The sequence below is a fragment of the Psammomys obesus genome, unplaced genomic scaffold (assembly GCF_907164565.1).
Source record: "Psammomys obesus unplaced genomic scaffold, mPsaObe1.curated_primary_1811, whole genome shotgun sequence".
NCBI classification, from domain to species: domain Eukaryota; kingdom Metazoa; phylum Chordata; class Mammalia; order Rodentia; family Muridae; genus Psammomys; species Psammomys obesus.
The window spans coordinates 7,150,561-7,168,895 of NW_026590767.1; the positions used below are offsets into that span (position 1 = coordinate 7,150,561).

At 47.3% G+C, this 18,335-nt stretch overlaps 1 long non-coding RNA gene across 1 annotated transcript in view; it reads left to right on the top strand.

Annotated features, from left to right (window-relative positions):
- The first annotated feature begins 12,512 nt into the window (after positions 1-12,512).
- The window catches only part of LOC129678232 (uncharacterized), a 29,547-nt gene continuing 23,724 nt past the window's right edge, over positions 12,513-18,335 (top strand). The window contains exon 1 of the long non-coding RNA XR_008720331.1: positions 12,513-12,799. This is a non-coding gene — a long non-coding RNA (uncharacterized LOC129678232). The remainder of the gene's footprint in view (positions 12,800-18,335) is intronic.

The following is an 18,335-nucleotide window of genomic DNA, read 5'->3' on the forward strand; positions in this document are numbered from 1 at the left end:
TTCTGTTCCAGGTTTGTTGTGCCTCCTGTACTCCCAGCTGATGGCTCAATACTGTGTGTGTGTGGGGGGGGGAGTCGCCCAATGGCTAGAGCCTGTGAGTGCTAAGTTGCAAGGAAGCCATGTCTTAATAAATGGAAAAGTGGAAAAGTGGTGCCCCACCGTCCTCCATACACATGACAATACATGCTTTGTTTTCTAGAGTCTGCGAGGTCCTCCCTGGGAACAGTGAGGCACTTTGGTGTTGAGAAGTTGGGCAGGGGTGAGGCAGGGTACAAATGCCCCAGCTGACATCTCCAGTGACCTCCAAGGCAGATATGGCCTGGGATGTAGGTCTGCATGGATCTGGTGGCAGATGGGAGTTCACTCCTCTGCCAGAGGAGTTTCTGCCTAAATCCTTCATTGGTTGTTGCAGGTGTCCTAGGAGGTCCAGACAACAAAGAGATGACTTTCTCACTCCCTGTTGTACTAGAAGATAGAATGTTGGGTGTGTGGCTCACGATGGGCATGCCTGCGATCTGACCCATCAGTGTATATGTTTCTGCACAGAAGAGAATTCCAGTCAGTGCCTACACAACCCCTCCCTTGACTCTCAGCTCTGATACTGCTCAACTGCAAAGCCTGGAGATAGAACTCTGCACCCTGGGACTGGGGGCTTCAATGTGGACTTAAAATACACATAATGCTGCCCTTTGTTCTCTGTTTTCTGGGACAGTACTTGTAGTAGTTGTCATCAGCCCAAAGACCTTGAATCTGTTCTCTCATAGGTGACTGGAGCTGGATGCCAGCCTTTGGCCAGCTTTGCTGAATGTTCCCAGGTCATGAGTCCGGGATGGAATGCAGGCTCCTGAGTGAGAGAGCACCTGGGGCTCCTAAGCCCACCTTAGGAACGGACATGGTTTGCAAGGGCAGCAGCTTGGGTCCCCATTCTGATGTTGTCTCTATGATGCCAACCCCACTTCATTGTACACTGTGGTGGAGAGAGCACCAGGATATCTAAGTCCGTGTGCTGGGTCCCTACACCACTTCTCAGAGCTGGTTCTGATTGGCGTTTGATGGTCTCGGCACAAGAGAAAGCTGAATGTTGATGGCAGATGGTCCTAACTCTCTTCCTGGTTTACTTTCTCCAAGCCAAACAGGGCCAAGTTCCAAGAGAATCTTAGGTTCTCCCTGCTCTTCTCCTACTTTTTAATTCTCTGCAAAATCCATAGTATAGCTCACAAACATAGGGGAGTACACCAGCTTCTAGTTTCTCTCCTCTGCAAGTGACAGAAAGCACTGAGACTCACTCAGGTTGGCTCAAGGGACCCACTGACTGCTTCATTCCTGAAACAGGAGTGGGTAGGGGCTCTTCTCTGCATCTCCTCTTGGACATCTCCAGGACAAAGGGACACAGAAGCCTAAGGAATGCATTCATTTGGGGGGGAATGTGGCTCTTGCCTTACTCACTGAGGCCCAGAGGCTTGGGTATGGCAAGGTGAATCCTCTCTCTGTAGAGCAACAGAGAAGGATGAATGCAGCTCAGATTTCTTTGTCCTTGTGAAAGGGCTTCACTGCACAGTGGCTGTCACTGACATGTGTCAGCACAAATATGAACCAACCCACAGACTTTATTGGCTTAAGAAATGAAAACTAGAACTTTCTGAAAGGTAAAGCATATGGTGATGAAGTGCTGTTGAGTGAGGGATGAGGGTCCAGACTCTGCAGCCTAGTTGTCTAAGCCCAGAGAGAAGCTTTTGTGGCTATCTAGGAACACAGCACGAGTGAACAGTGGTAACAATGAGGACTACAGCACTTCTCACTGGGAGTTGGTGATGTCAAAGTGAACAATAGGAGGACTGGCTGATGGTACAATTGGGCAAAGTGCTTGCCATACAAGTATGAGGACCCAGTTCAAGCACGAGGACCCACATTGTAAAGTCTATACCTGATTGGGTGCATTTTTAATCCCTGTTCCAAGGAGGTAGAGACAGGTGGTTTCCTGGGACTTTCCCGCCAGCCTAATCTGGAGCTCCAGGCAAGTGAGAATGAGGAGGTCACCCTCCTGAGGGCTGACACCTGAAGATGACCTCTGGCCTCCACACGTGCACACAAACATGTACCTATACATACATTATACACACATATGCAAGAATAAATAATAACACATGACTTGTAGTCATCATACAGTACTTAGAAGTAGTCTGGACTGCCCAATTCTTGCCACTGTAATTTTCATTATCATCAAAATGACACAGTAAGGTGTACTGTATGACTCATTCCTGACTTGGTAGGGGCATGTGAATTTAGATTCTTCCTGAACAGCTCCTTCGAGGCCTGCTGGTCCAGACCATCATCCTGATAATCATCCTATTTGCTCTCTGCAGCCTCCTGCTCTCTTCCTCCCTCTGGTACCATCTATCCTTTCTTACCTTCTTCTGGGGAAATCTGTCTCCCTCACCCCTGTTCATTCATGTTTAGGCCAGGCTGCATCTGAGAAAGCCTAGGGTTGGGGCAGTGCTTGTGTATCATATTCACAACAGCTAAAATGAGACATCTTGACGACTTCCTCCCAGGTGCCTTGGAAGCTGTCCCGAGTGAGGCAGTAGTCTGCGCATACATGACCTGGCCCAGATGTCCATTCCTCAGGAGGCAGAGTTGAGGAGGACACAGAGAATGAAGTCAGGTTCTCCACAACGGCCCTTGGGGAATACTCTCAGCCAGATGTGGCTCAGCTGGTCCCAGCACTTAGCCTGTAGAGACAAGTTCCACTGGGACATGGGTTGGGAGGCTATGAGAGGGAGAGAGAGCTCTTGCTGGCTCTGGCAAGACATTCTCAAAGCCTTTCCTGGGGCTCAGGAGCCTACCTGAGGCGACTCTCAAAGCCTGTCCCTGGGGCTCAGGAGCCTACCCGGGGCCTAAAGACTTGACTTGTCTTCTTTTTTTACAAAGCACAGCTTCATAACCTGTTTGTGTCTGTTTTGCAGAAAGGCATCTCTAGCAGTTTTACGGCACGAGTTTGCAGGCTTAGAAATGGAGATTCCCCTTCTCATCCAGTCCAGTAATCCCTGAGGAGGGTTGCAGTGTAGAGCCCCAGAGAGGAATCCTGCACAGTACAGAATAACATGCCCTCTATGCCTTGATTACGTTTCAGATGTAGAAATGCTGCTGGCAGTGTCTCAAGAGTCCTGATGGCTAGTGGCGAGACACTGTAGCCTCTCTGGACAGAGAACTCAGAGAGACAGATGTGATGTCTTAGCCCCCTTTCAAGAACTCCCATCCCAATCCTCATCAGAGAGTATGAGGCACTGTGGGGATGTTCATCCAGGAAGCTCCGATTCTAGCTTGGACCTGGTTTCCAGTTCTCCTTCCCCTCCTCAGTTCCAGCAGGCTTCCCATTTGCTCGCTACCCGGTGTTTTATATATATGGTTCATAGGAGTAATCCTCGATGACAGATACACAGAATGAACCAAATGAAACTGATGAAACTGTCAAAGAGATGGCTGTCAAAGACATGGCCAAGCCCTTCCTATCTGGGACCAGCTCACAAGCAAGTCTGCATCAGGCTTCCCTGGCAATGTGAAGGAGCTGTTGCATTGACTGAGACAAGCACCTGGCACACTGGAGAGGTTTATTATGAAGGGAACACGGGGTCTTATCTTCCAGATATGATAGGGTTGCTGCACCCACAAGATACCAATAACATGGTTTCTGAAACAAAACGTGCATAATGACAGTACATGCCAGCATAGGGTGAGAGGAACATCACAAGGCCCTGCTCCTACATGAAGCGATGCAGGCAGCCAATGGCTGCGGAGAGTGGGACAGTCATTTTTTTTATCTCTGGGATGAGCATCCTGATAGGTTACCCAATCCCAAGGGGTCATCCCTAAATATATTATATATAAGCAAAACTAAGTGGGGTTGGAAGATTTGTGTGTGTGTGTGCAACAATAATTAAAGAATTTAAAGGGAGGAGGGGTGCTGGGGGAGCACAAGGGGAGTTGGAAGGAGAAGAGGGACACTGGACACAGGACACACGTGTGAAATTCTCAAAAATAAAAAAAAATGAAATGAAATAAGGAGTTGAGGAGATGGCTTAGTCGCTAAGGCAATTGATGTGAAAGCATGAACCTGGATTCAGATCCCCACAACCACACCAGAGGCCAAATGAAGTTGAAGTTACATTCACCTGTAATCCCTGTGCAGGGCAAGCACTGTCAGGAGTGTAACACACACACACACACACACACACACACACACATATACACACACTCACACACATACACACACACCTGTCATACACATCTACACAGATATACATCCCCTCACACTCATCACAAATGTGAACTTTTGCACACACGTGTACAGATACCCATGCACTCATGCACACACAAACACACCTAAGAACTGGGATGAGTGGAAACAGCCTTTCCCCCAATGTGACCCAAACACCTCCTCCAGTCAAAGGACTGGAGGATGTTGATTAGGTTATCCTAAGCCCCCATCAAAGAGCCAGAAGCTTCCAGTGGGAAGAAGGATGCTGGGCAGGCAGGTGCCTAAAAGCAACTCAAAGCAAGAGGACAGGGCCCGATTCAAAGTGCTGTAGACTTCAGCAGCCTTTAATGATTGCCACGGCCAGGAACCCCACCATGGCTCGGCTGGACAAAGTGACCAATTAACTGTGCAGGGCCTGGTGGGTGAGGCCACCACCTCAGCTGCCATTGCTTAGTTATCTCAGGACTTTATTCTAAGTTAATGTGCTCAGCTATCATTGAGGTAGACACACATTTGAGTTGCAGGATGAAACAATGTTTGATGCTTTTGGAGGCTGGGAACACATAAACGGCAGGAGCCTGTGATTTTAAAATTTCATTACAGAGTTTTTGGCTTTCTTTTCTCTTCCCCTATCTTCTCTCCTTCTGCTGTGAAAAGCTGTGTACAGGCATAATTAGCGGAATGTAGGAATGTGGCTACTAGGGAGGAGGGGCCTTGGGACTAGATTGAAGGCTGCCAGTTGCAGGGAGAGATGCCACCAGCCCCAGCTGCCTGCCAGGAGGAAGGGGACAGCTCAATCAGACGGCAGGGCTTTCTCCATTGGTCTGTGGTATCAGGGGCTCAGTGTCAACCACTTCATTCCCCTGTGTGCCCCAGCAGATGAACCTCTAAAGTTGCTGGGCATCGAGTCGGAGGGGCTGTACCTCAGGTGACTTTCCTGCTGAGAGAGTCTGCAAATGGTCCACAGAAGGTCATCTGCATTAGCCACATCCTTTTCTCACATCCTGTGCTTCTGAGGCACAACCTGGGACCTTTGCAAACATTTGGACCTTTCCTCTAAGTGAAAAGCAGAGAATGCAGAGATAGCAGGAGGCTGCTCTGTGTTCTCACCCTTCCCCTGCTGTAGTGATGCTGTTGCCTACAGTATGACTTCTATTTCATTACCAGAGATGACGAAGGAAACACTTAGTAAATCACCAAAGCCTAATTCTCCTTCCTTTCTGGCTTCTTTAGAGAGAGTGAGGGAATTACTGAAGAATGCTTCTTGTTCTATGAGGTAACAAAACTCTCACTCTTAATTCTGTCTGTTCCAGTTGTGAACGGCAGAAATACCCATCCACCAGTGAATGTAATGTCCACCAGGTCAGATCCACCAGCAAGGACAATGCCACTTGTCTGTTTTGGGTCAAGCTGGTCCACTGGGTGTTAAGACCATTGCTGAACTGAAGAAGGGCTTAAGGGAAGAATGATACATGGTTGGAATGTCCTTTTTACCCCCAAGGGTCCATGAACGATAACTAGTCTCAACAACTATTCTGTAAACCAAGAGCATGAGCTAACATCCTTGCTCTCCCATTTCTATGCCTTCACCCATAAAACAGGACAGATTTTTCTACCCTATAGGACAGCCATGAAATGGAATAGACTACACACGGTCCTCGTGGTCCTGTTGAGCACCAGAGTCAAGCACTGGGCAGAACATGCAGAGAGGAGGCTGTAGGAAGCAAGAAGATCTCTAGAGAAGCCCTGTTCCAGCTTCCTGTCATCCCTGTAGTTTAGAAAACAGCTGGCATGGACCAAGTGCCTTTTCCTCTGTGTGCCTGCTGGCGCTGCTTCTGCTGTCTTCCAGGTGGCCTGATCTGAGAACTGGGTACTCCCCTGCACTCCAGAATTAACTTGGTTTCCAAACTGGGCATTCTAGGGGTGATCTGGTCTCCAGGTTGGGACTCCAAACCTGGACAACAAAGGTCTGATGAGGCCCCAGATCCTGTAGCCCCTGAGAATTAGCATAGAAGACTCCTGTCCACCTGTAGTTAGGGGAGATACAGCCCAGGTGTCTGTGTGCTTGACAGCCAGCTTGGGACTGTGACAGCCTGGCGAGGCAGTGGTGTTTGAGTCCAGGTACAGTCATATATAACTATACTCTTGCTTTTGGTAACCATCACGCTGTAATTTTTCTATGAAAAAAAAAGGCCATAAAACAACAGTGGTAACAATCACTCTGCTTGTTCGGCAAAGAAAGGGAAGACAGTATATTTTTTTATTTGGAGTTTTGTAGTTTAAGCACCGCCATCTTTATTTCTCCTGTCACCTAACTTTACTATAACACTGTTCCCTGAGAGATGTCCCATAAACCACCCCTTGCTTCCTAAGCCAGTAGTTGAATTCCCAACACAGAACCCCAAGACCCCAGATTAGAAGAGGAGGGTAATATTTTATGACCACTTTGAAAATATTGTTGCCGCAGCTATAAATTAAGAAGTTAAATTGCTCCCATATTGGGTATTGATATATTACGCATGGTTGAGATTTCCTCTGAAACAGCACACTGCTGATGGAGGGGCGCCAGGCCACGATGCCGACCACTATGGAGGTCCAGCCAGGGTGGAAAGAGCTGGGTCCTGGATGGCCACAGCGGTAGAGCCTGCTGGGGATGGAAAGAAAGTGGGAAGGGGCTTTCCAAGGGGGTGCTGTCCTCATAGAGGCTGGACTTGATGGAGACAGGCTCTCTCCTTAGGTATGTTCCTGATGTGACAAGAGGCTGCTGTCTCTGGCTAGGATAGTACAAGGGACTGTGCCTGAGTTGTGCTAGACTCCATTTAAATTGCTCAGTTGCTTTTTTTTTCTTCAGTTAGTATTTATTTTATTTTATTTTTAGAATTTCATGCAAGGGTACTGTATTCATATTCTTTCCGTCTTTCTCTTCCAACTTCTTCTAACATCCCTCCACTCCCTCTCTAACTCATGACAGCTTCTTTAATTATTATTCTCTCAGTTTCTCTTTCTCGCTCTGTGTTTGTGTGTCTGTGTGTGTCTTTTTGGATTGTAACTTTTATGGAGTCTTCGTGTTTAGGGCTTCACCACTTGGGTTTGGACAATCTGTTGGTCGCTTTCTGGTTGCTCTGTGTGATCCACTATGTTCTTCCTGTCCTGAGCATGCTCTGCTTTATCAAGCTATTTCTGGTTTCGAACGGCTCAAACCTGTCTGTAGGCAGGGAGCTGCCATGGTTTTAGAATCCATTTGGACAATGATGGACTATTTTCCAGGGCACAGGACCAGCCACAACACTGAGGGTCAAGCCGTGTTCCTCTACACACAGCCAGGTCATTTGCATAATTGTTTCAATTTAAACTAGGGGTGGAAGGGGTGCCTGTGCCTCCCTTCCCTGCATCCCGAGGCAGCTGACATGACATGAGAGTGACAGGTAGAATGTTCTCAAAGAAAGCACACCTGTCCGGACCAGTTTATCTCAGTAATGAAAAAATGGAGAAACATGCATGAAGCGCTCTAGTAAATGATGGGATAACTGATCTACCCCAGGCATCTTGAAGTAGTTGATGAACATAGTTCCTAAGTAACTGGATCTGCGTTTTCAGAGGCCTGCTGCTTTCAAAGCCTGTAGCGGGTTTCCTTGGTTAGGTTGTATCAGCTAAGCTCACCAACCCAAGGTAAGGGCTATCCCATTGACTTTATCACCAACTCCCCCAAACGCTGGGTACTAGAACTCACCACTGACTGTGGGCTAGTAAGTACATACAGCTAATGCTTCCCTAGCCTTCATATCATGCTAGCAAGGAAGCTGAGTACTCAATACTCTGGGTCCCACAGCAGACAGGGCTGGGGCTGTCTATGTACATGCAGAGCTTTCATGGTTTTCCTTTGCCATTGGGAAGATTTGTTCCCAGCCTACAGTATCTGTAAGCCAGTTATTCTAACACGGAGATGCTAGCATGTGACAAGGTGTGACCTCGGGCACCCCTGGAGCTATCTGAAGGAGAACAATAGCTGCCCACTTTGCAGCTTCATTCTCTACTAGCCCATTTCTCCCTGAGTACTGGGGCTTGATACATGCTTGCTTATCCTGTGGATGGACATAGGGAGAGTTCCCCACCTGCAAGCTTGCTTGCTTGCTTGGGTGTTCCAAAAATGCCTCAGGCTGGTGCATGTAAACTCTAGAGGCTTACTGGGGCCTTAGCAGGAAACTGTCTTTCCCGGAAATACAGGTAACTCCCTTCTCCTTCCAATGGACACTGCATAGTTCCTTTGGGAAATCTTCCTGCCCTTTGAGGACCTGTATTCTACATAACTCTCTTAGAATTTGATTTGTGGCAGCCTCAGTTCTGTCCCTCAAAAATGGCTTCTGAGGGAGCGTGGTGTGCATGACATCAGTGTGACAGTACTATGAGAATCACTGTAATGCCTCGTTAGGTTGCTACCATGTTTGGATTGGTTCCTACTAGACCCTGTAAGTGAGAGAACCCATGCTTGCCCATCACATGCCATTCAGTCTGAGTCAGAAGGTTCCCAGTCTGAAGCCTTCCTCAGGATTGGGATGGCCCCACTGTCCCTCCTTTTATTAGGATGAAACTGGGGCACCGAGAAGCCAGGGATTGGACTCAGGAGGAGGCAGAGCTCAGCCCTCCCTCCCTTCTCATGCAACACACATTCTGTCTGAATATGGAGCTGACATCTGAGGCCAGGCAGGTAACTTGGCCATGTTGTATCCTGAGTCCATGAGGACCCACGGGAAAGAGGTATAAAGACAGGCTGAGCACAAGGAAGAACAGATGGAAACAGGCTTCCAGGTAGGCCTGGCCCATGAGGAGTATGGCAAATGGGGGCACACTTGGGGTTCCAACAGCCCCATGACCAGCAATGCTGCCCTACCTAGTAGCTTCCCCAAGAGCAGCAGTAAGCCATATGTCCTTTCATGTTATTAAGCAGGGATTAACCGCCACTCAGCACTGGGGACGCAAAGATGGAGAGCCCAGCATCCTTACTTTTGTCTCTGAGACCTGTGACTCATCCTGCCTTGGACACGGGGACCCGAGGGACAGTCCAAAGCCCTCCAGGGACCTCAGCATGTTGCTTCCCCTGAGAGTCACTGACTCATGGCCACTTTGGGCCATTCCAAATGGGCTGCCTAATCGGCCTGCATCCATTATCATTAGCGGCTCTCTGCATGCAGGTACATGAGGGGCTGCCAGGCACTGGCTTCGGCTGGCTGAGCCAGGGGCCACGCTCCACTGCAAATGAGGACGAGGAACACCTGCTCCAGGGCTGACAGGCCGCCACAGTCATCCTTCACATCTCATGCAACACTTGTTCTGTCAGAGCACGGAGCTGGCGCAGGCGGGGGCAGCTTGCTGCCAGATTCGTCGTGTCCCCGGTTCCTGCCTATGCTCAAGTTCAGCTTTGAGTGCCTTTTCAAAGGAGTCTGTTAAAAATGTATCCATTTCGTATTAGCCATTCAGTCATTATGTTAAGGGTTTAAAAATAAAGGTTAAAAAAAACCCTTTGCCTCCAAAATGAACATTTTTTTTCCTGTTTTGGCAATTAAGATGGAATCCTGAAATATTAATTGCCCACTAATGGTCTTCATCCTCCATCATCCAGAGTTGATGAGCATCTTTTCAGATGTCTCGGCAATGGGGAGTGAAGGGTCAGTTTATGGCTGTGGGCACTGGGGACCTTTCTAGGGAGGCATGATGTCCTTGTATCTTAGGAAAGCTTTTTTCTAAACAGAGGCCTGCACCCTGACATTCTACACAGTCCTGGTGTGACAAAGGCTGCATACGCCAGCAAGAACAGGACTGGACAGCTCTCTTATCATCCTTAGCTTCTTCCCACCCACATGTGCAGTAACCTGCTCTAAAAAGCACGTGTGTGCCTACAGTCGCTGCACCTGCTGAGGAAACCCATCCTGGCCAATATGTATGCGAGCCAGGGATGACAAGGCCACAAGGACTTCATTATTGCTTTCCTGGTTTCTACTTTCGGCCTCTTCAGACCAACGAGGCCCCACATTGATCTGGGAACAGAGGCATCCTTAGAGAATTCTGGAAACAGTCCCTTGATTTTTCCAGGAAGCTACCAAAAAAGAACTCTAACTCCTGCTGAGTTGCCAGATTTAGGTGGACCAGGGAGCACCGCAGCTAGTCATTCAAAGGTCCCATTCTCTGTGGAGGGGAAACCATGGCATGCCCTCATATTCTTCTAGCGAAATTCCTGAGAAGGCTTTCTCTCAGCTCAGTGATCAGGCTCTAGCATGGCCATAGACCCATCTTGGTTTTCTTCCAAAAAAAAAGGGCATCTCCCAGTCTATGTCGGTGCCACCTTCACAGAGATATAAGCTTTCTCACTCAGGCAATTCTGTCCTGTTTTATTCATGAAGAGCATTGTACCCACTTGTAGATTGGAACCATCATGGCTCACTTGGTCCTAATCTGGGTACTTGGTTGGTCCCGCCTCTGGCAAAAGAGTGGCAGTCAGTCTCTGCAGCTTGGCCGATGTTGAATTCGTTAACTCTGCAAAGATGCTTTCAGAATAAGCAGGGCAAGTATGTAAGCCAATGACAGAGGCCACAGGGATGCATGCTTATAATATACAGTATTCAATTGATAAAAGCAGGAGTATCTTGAGTTTGAGCCAGCCTGGGCTACATACACAGTAAGACCCTGCCTTACCCCCACTCCTGCCAAAATTCCCGAAGAACAGAAAACACAAATACTTCACCTCTATCAACACCAACTAACAGAGGGCATAGCTGGTGTTTAATAAAAGAAAACCTCTCCCCTCCAGGTCAGGGGAACTGCCTCTTGCTAGATGAACTTGCTCACCAGGCCTGTCGTCAGGATAGAAGCTAAGATTACACATCAGCACTTCAGCTTCAATTTGAGAGCAGACTTTATGTTTCTAAAGGGATTTGCAGTTTGGAGGGTGGCTTGGCTGTACAATGCATCTTGTTCTCTGAGACCTTAGACCTGAGCCTTCCAGAGTGGAGGAGAGTGAGTTGCTGGGCAGGCCATCCACTGCAGCAGGAAAGACATCTGGCCTCTCAAGCTAGGGTTTGAGCAAACTTCAGCAGAGAACCCAAGTTCAGTGACTTCCTCGACATATAAGTGAGTGATTCTCTAGGGACTGGACAGGAAGTCATCTCAGAGGCGAGTGTATGTTTGTGATTGAATGTGAAATGTCCCCCATGGGCTCATGTGTGAACACTTGGTTCCCATCTGGGAGATTAGAGTCTGTTCTTTATGTGTATGAGCACTCTATCTGCATATACACCTGCATGCCAGAAGAGGGCATCAGATCACATTATAAATGGCTATGAGTCACCATGTGGTTGCTGGAAATTGAATTCAGGACCTCTGGAAGAGCAGCCAATACTCTTATACACTGATCCATCTCTCCATCCTTGATCTTAGAGTCTTTAGAAAAGGTTTAAGAGGTGGAGTCTTACTGGAGAGAGTACAGGAGCACATCACTAGGGGCGGGGTTTGAGTTTTATAGTCTGGTCATTCTATTGTCTCTCTCTCTCCTTCCCTCCCTCCTTCCTCCTCCTCCTCTCTCTCTGCTTCTCTGTTTCACTCCCTGTCTTTTTATCTGTCTCTGTTTTTCTCTGTGCTTCTGTTTCTCTGTCTCCCTCCTCTTTTTAGACCACTCACACAGTGTGACAGGCTGGCCTCATGCTTCTGGTGCCAAGCTTTCCCTGCCATGACAGACTCTATCCTCTCTGGAACTGTGAGCCGTAACAAGCCCTTTCTACTTTAAGTTGCCTTTATCAAGATACTTTCTAATGACCAAAGTCTCTGGAGTCCTCCTGAGTCCCACAGGAATAAATCTCCTAGCACTTTCCCATCTATCCCAGTGGCTACCAGAACGTTTTCCATTTAAATTTTGTTCCAGGAAATATATTTATCCTGAGATCAGGACTCCCTGTGACCTTCTGAAGCTCAGAGACAAATGTGGAGATAAGGGACCACCTGAGAACAGTGGCTGATTATCAAAGACGAGGGCATGTGGCCACATGGCACACGTTTTATGATTTCAATGTGTGTAGGTCTGTGTACATGTTGAAGCAACAGTCTGATGATCCACATGCTTTTCTGCCAATGACCAAAGTCTCGCTTTGCTTTCACAAGAGCACTGTCAAGTCTAATAAAGGGCGGGATCCTTTCTTCCTGCTGTCCTCCTCACTGTATGAGCAAGGTTCATTTCTTTCATTCTTTGTCCCTCAGTACAAGGAGGCACCATGTTGCATGCTGAGTAGGGCAGGGGTGACTTTGGAAAGCACCAGAAAGCATAAGGCCACCTCATCCTAGGGGAATGGAACAGATTTTTCCATGGAAGGCATCCTCGCCTCCAGCCGTCAGCTCACTGTGGAGAGAGGGAAATTAAACAGCCAGCAGAGCTCTGCTTCCGCCAACAACCTCTAACTCTTTAGAAGAGCAATCCTTGCAGCCTGTTCGTGGAAGCTTGGCTTAGCCAGGAAGAGCCCAGACCCTCTCCATGAACTGGAAGGAACATCATGCACAAGCCAGGTTAGTTATTGCATGTGTTTTGCATAAATTAATTTAACAACAGTGGGGCAGGGTTTCATTCTTGCCTGGTGTGGTGGCTGCCCCTTGGAAGGTGTGTGAGTGAATGAGTGAACAGCACATTCCAGACTTTTGCTTCTCAAGTCTAGACTTCAGCCTGTCTGACACAAGCCACATCCCCATAGGTCTCTGAGTGGAGCCATACGGGCATGGATTTCACTGATTTCCCAAAGTTGAGATCATAGTAGCAAGCCAAGTGCAGGCGTGTCTTGTGAACAGGTATGAGGCAGGCATACCATCCAAGTTTCCTTGTGTGGAAGAGTGAAGGCAGCTGGATCACTCTTTGTTTAGACATAGTTTTCTATCTAACATTAGCCATTTTCTTGCAATTGTCTGCTTGTGCACACGTGTGTGTGTGTGTGTGTGTGTGTGTGTGTGTGTGTGTGTGAGAGAGAGAGAGAGAGAGAGAGAGAGAGAGACCAATGATGTCTCACAGTTCTTCATAAAATCCAACCTCTTTGTAAAGGTGACCTAGGGAAGTCAGCCACCATCCTCTCCCACAGGGCTTCTATCTTCTCTGCCTTCTCTATATCAAGGCCTTGAGATGACTCTGCATACTTGAGTATGTGAGTCTATCAGTCATAGCTTGCAGGTGAGGGAGTTACTGTAATTTCATTTAACAGATGACAAGCTTGAGCCTTGAGGCAGGGCCAGGGGCCAGCTCCTGGTCTCCCCTCCTAACACTGCCTTCTATGGACAGTGCAGGACTTTGTGCTTTGTGTTTCTTTAATCCTCAGGAAAAGTGGCCAGGGCAAGTAGCCAGGACAGGAGTTCAGCCACTTCACAGGCCTCCTTGTTAGTGAGCTGTCTTCCTCCTAACCATCCAGATCTTGCCCTCGTGCGCAGAGTCAGTGCTGACTCTGTGAAAAGACTAGAAGCAACCTTCTAGGAAGGACTTCCTGGAGTGGTGAGAACAGCTCTTTAGTTGTTGGGCTGAAGTTCTCTCTGCACTGCCTTCTTGCTTGACCAGCAACATTCTCAGGTGACTTGGCTTGGCCATCATCTGAGTACACTGATGTATATTAAGAGCATGAGGCTGAGTGGCTGTGTTGTCGCGGAACTGGAACTGAGATACTAGCAAGGCCTAGTTTCCTGTTCTGTTATGATATTTCTGGAGAAAAATGCCTAGGGCTCTTTTTTCTCCATATAATTTTCATTTCAAATTGGTTTTCCCCCTCCCACAAAGGAAAGGTTTAGAATAATGAGGGATCTTGCATCTTTTAAAAGTCAGAATCCCTCAGCTGAGCTCACAGATTTGCCTGGATACCTGGATGAGAAGATTGGAGGCCAAGAGCCTGGCTCAGATACTGGCTTAGTGTCTGAGACCCCTGTCACACAGTCCCTACCCCACATGATGAGCCAAGAGCCAACAAACAGCCCAAGGGTCTCCCTCCCTGGCCTGTGTCCTGCCATCCCCATATCTCTAAGCAGTTGTCTTAGGCCAGCACAGTCAAGAGGAAAAAAGGAAGACAGCACAGGCAATTAGCATTGGGTTATAGCTCACTTTCTTTATGTCTTAACAGGGTGGAGTGCTCAGCCCATTCTACTGTGAAGACTGGCCTTTCTAGAATAAATTCTAGCTGGCTTTGACTGTACCTGAGGAAGTCAGGGTGAGCAGAAAGGGCTGAAGGTCTCTGCTGTGTACTCTTGTTCCCTCTGCACTCGCTTTTTGCTTCAGCAGTGGGCTGAGAATACATGGCCTCAGCAGAGCCCAGGCCACATGTTCTCAGATTCCTGCCCAAGCTTCCCGTGGTTGGTGTAGTGCTTCCAACTGTGGTATTCCTGTCTGTGGTGGATGCTAAGCTCTGTCTTCCCACTCACCTCCAGCATCCCAGTGGGCACAGGCGCCATCCAGGCCGCTGCTGCCTGTGTGGGGATGAATGTCCTTGGCGTTGAGGGGCAGTGTGGTGTGAAAGGCCAGCATTAATCGCCAAATTAAAGTCCAGCAAACCTGGGCAGGTGAGAGGAAGTCTCGGAGCTTGATCAAAAACACATTTCAGTTTCAGCTCTAAATAATGGGCTACAGGGAGGCACATCTGTAAATTATACAGGAAGCCTTCTTCAACAACTGATTCACCCTGACAGTTTTACTGGAGTGTATGAAAATGAGTATTAAAGATGTGATCTGTAGGCTTCCTTCCAGGAATTCCAATCTGGTTTCAATAAAATGGGAACACTGATTGGAAGTGAAGCTGCCTTCCGGTTTTGCCTTTGGCTATTACGTGCTCACTCGTGAAACGACTGAATTCCACAACTACTTTTAATATTCACTTTTGAGTTCATATCCCGCACTGGGCACATTGGAATGATTAAAATAGCACTGCTCCCCATGCCGGGTGTACTCTAATTTACAACAGCCCAGGTGCCGAAGACAAATGAGTCCTCCCGGTAAGTCCATTCTTCCTTTGCATGAAGTTGCTTTGCAGCACATTGAGGACAGAATATTAATAGTAAAAAAAAAAAAAAAAAAAAAAATTAAATAATATAATGCTGCTTGAGTGGATGCCTGGGGGAAAAGATTAAAGTTTGGTGAGAGGCAGAACTTGTGTATTGTGTATTATCGAGCTGGTTGCATCTCTCTCTCTCTCTCTCTCTCTCTCTCTCTCTCTCTCTCTTTCTGGGCATTTCTGCTCCAATACTATGCTTGTGACTGCAGCAGTAAGTGGTCAGAGATCTTGACTCCCCAGGGCTGCCCTCCTCTTGGTCAGCTGTGTGCTTGGAGCTGGCCCTGGGCTGGCCTTTCTCAGCAGGGGGTGAGGCTGTATAGAGCCACCTGCAGCTGGTGGCTTCTCTACCACATGGTCCATTCTTAAAAGGACATAACAGAGTCGAGGAGTGTCAAGGGCCCCCAAGAAGACAGAAGGTAATTGGTTCTTTCAGCATAATCCTATCAAAGCCCACTCACCTTGTGTGCTAGCCATTGGGCCCATGGACCACAGGTATGTCTTCATCAGCCTCCCTAAGCTCTATTTGTTAGGGAAGGTGGGTGAGAACCTTGTCTAGGTGGAGGCCAAAAGGAATGGGCTGCTCTGACTCCATTTTTTGCCAGAATACTTCCAGCTGGGAGAGTATAAAAAGAAAAAAACAAAAAACAGTGCTGGTATGTCTTATACTATCTCCACATTTATTTATTTATCCAAAGCAGCTATTTTGAAGTTTTGAGTGGGCAAAACTTGGACCTAAACCCTTGGGGTACTGTGTACCACTGGGAGCCATGAATTCATTTAAAAATGCTTTTGTGGAATTGCAAATGTTAGGCTGTTTTATATGCAAAATTCACACTTAGTTTTCTCTGATCTTTTAAAATCATGAAAACAGTCTTCATGCATTTAAGTTGGTACAGCACTTCATTGTATGTTTTTCTTTCCATTTAAGGATGACTATAAACTATTTTGGTTTAGGATACTTGAGTGCAGTTAAGCCTGCTGAGAATGTCCAAGGTAAACTCTGTTTCTTAATGTGATGGGCAAAGGATGCTGGTGTGGCTGAATTAAAGACACTTTTCTTTTCCCTTGGTCACAAGTTGCCCATTCTTTAAAAAAAAAAAATTCATTGACTAACTAATTAGAGAGGGTAGCATGTAGCCCAGGCTGGCCTCAAGCTCTTTATGTATTTGGAGATGACTTTGAACTTTTAATCCCCTTGTCTCCACCTCTTGAGTGCTAGGATTACAGCCATAGGTATCACTATGCCTGGTTTTTGCAGTGCTGGGCAAACATTATACCAAGTGGGTGACATTCCTAAACACAGCTTCCCAATCTCGGGCCACCTAAAACTGTATGAGAGAATGAGTCCCCTGTTACACAAAGTCACCAGTATTGTAGCCATCTAGAAGGAGTGGTGACCTCACTTATAGTCACTATTCCATGAGTACTGACTCCTTGCTTGCCATTCCTAATGTGGATTACAATGGCTTTAGTAAGTGCCCTCACAGCCAGTTCTGTAGCCAACAGAGGCATGTATCTGTGTCCACTAAAATCAATAAAAATAACAAGTAGGCTCCACTTCATATACTCATCAGACAATGAGTAGCTTCCATACTGGGAAACATGGGTAAAGGGCATGTCCATTACTTCAGAAAGTTCTGGCAAGCCTGGCCAGCTTAGAGTTTTATCATGATGCTGAAAATTATCAAGAAGATGCTGCCTCACTCCAGACCAAAGTTAATTGAAACACTGTGGTGTGAGAGTGGACCCATGAGCCACTGACAATCTTTGACAAGAGTGGAAATTTCCCATGTGGGAACAAAGACTAACTCCGACCCAGAGTATTTTGAAGATGAGCTTGGCTAACGATGGTTCTGTCAGCACACCCATGACTGATAGGAACAGAATGGAATTCTGAAAACTTGCAATATCCAGGATACTCCAGGACTCAAGTCACTGACACTGAGACCTCAGGAAAAATGTCTCTCGTTTCCTGGAATGTGATTTTATTTTTTACTTGATAACTCTAAGCTGTTTGTTTCTAAGTGTGCCTGTGCACCTCATCGAGGGATATAGCCGCCTGCAGATTCTGAGGACATCCTGTGTGATGGGACTGTGTGATGGACCCCAGGGAGCTCAAGCATCCTGTCTCTGTGCTCTTCATGGATAGCTGTTTATTTCTAGTAATCTGCACTTGTTCAAGTTGTGGAACCTGTGCAGACAAATTGTGTTTTAGATATAGAAGCACTAAAGAGCCCCCAAGTCCCTGCTTCTTAACTCCTGGCCTGTCCCAAAGGCCCACAGGATTGTGCAATGGGAATATATCTGTTCTAAGTATGGTTCAGATTGGTGGCTCAAGTCTCTAAGGACCCCTCTTTATTATTCACCTTCCTAAAATAAGTTTTGGTGAGGTCAGGTTCTTTGCAGGGCCCTCTTAGCCATGAATATATGTACACCTCTGAGCCAAGAGACCAGCAGAGGAAAGACGCCATAGGTATCATCACATTGGGTGTATCATGAGGGCTCTGTTACAGGGCCCTTAGGGAAAATTTAGGAGAGCCAAGATGCTTTGCTGACCAGTGTTTTGTTAGATAGCCATCATTGAGGACCTGTCATATTCCCAGAAGTGTTCTTGCCCCAGCTTTACTTTTGTGGCTGACAGTTATTACAGGAAGCCTTGATACTATACCATCATACCCAATATACAAACCAGACAATGGAAGCTAAGGGGTTAAATGAGTTCTTAATGCCAAAGATTAGGAGTTGCTCTGTGTAGATCCAAATTCCAGTCTCCCCAAGGGCAAGGCCAGGGACCACAGTGGGTGCCATCTTGAAGACAATTTGGTGATCAAGGCATCTCTGGATAAGGAACCAGTAACTGGGACCGGGATAGTGTTAGACCTGGGTTGAGTAGTGGAGGCCAGACAGGGCATAATGTTGGTCGTGACCACAAGATGCCAGTGCAGTTGTGCTATGTGATCTCAGAAATCAAAGCAAGCAATCCTTGTACCATCTTTGCATGTGAGGAGGGATGCTTCAAGACAGCCTCCAGA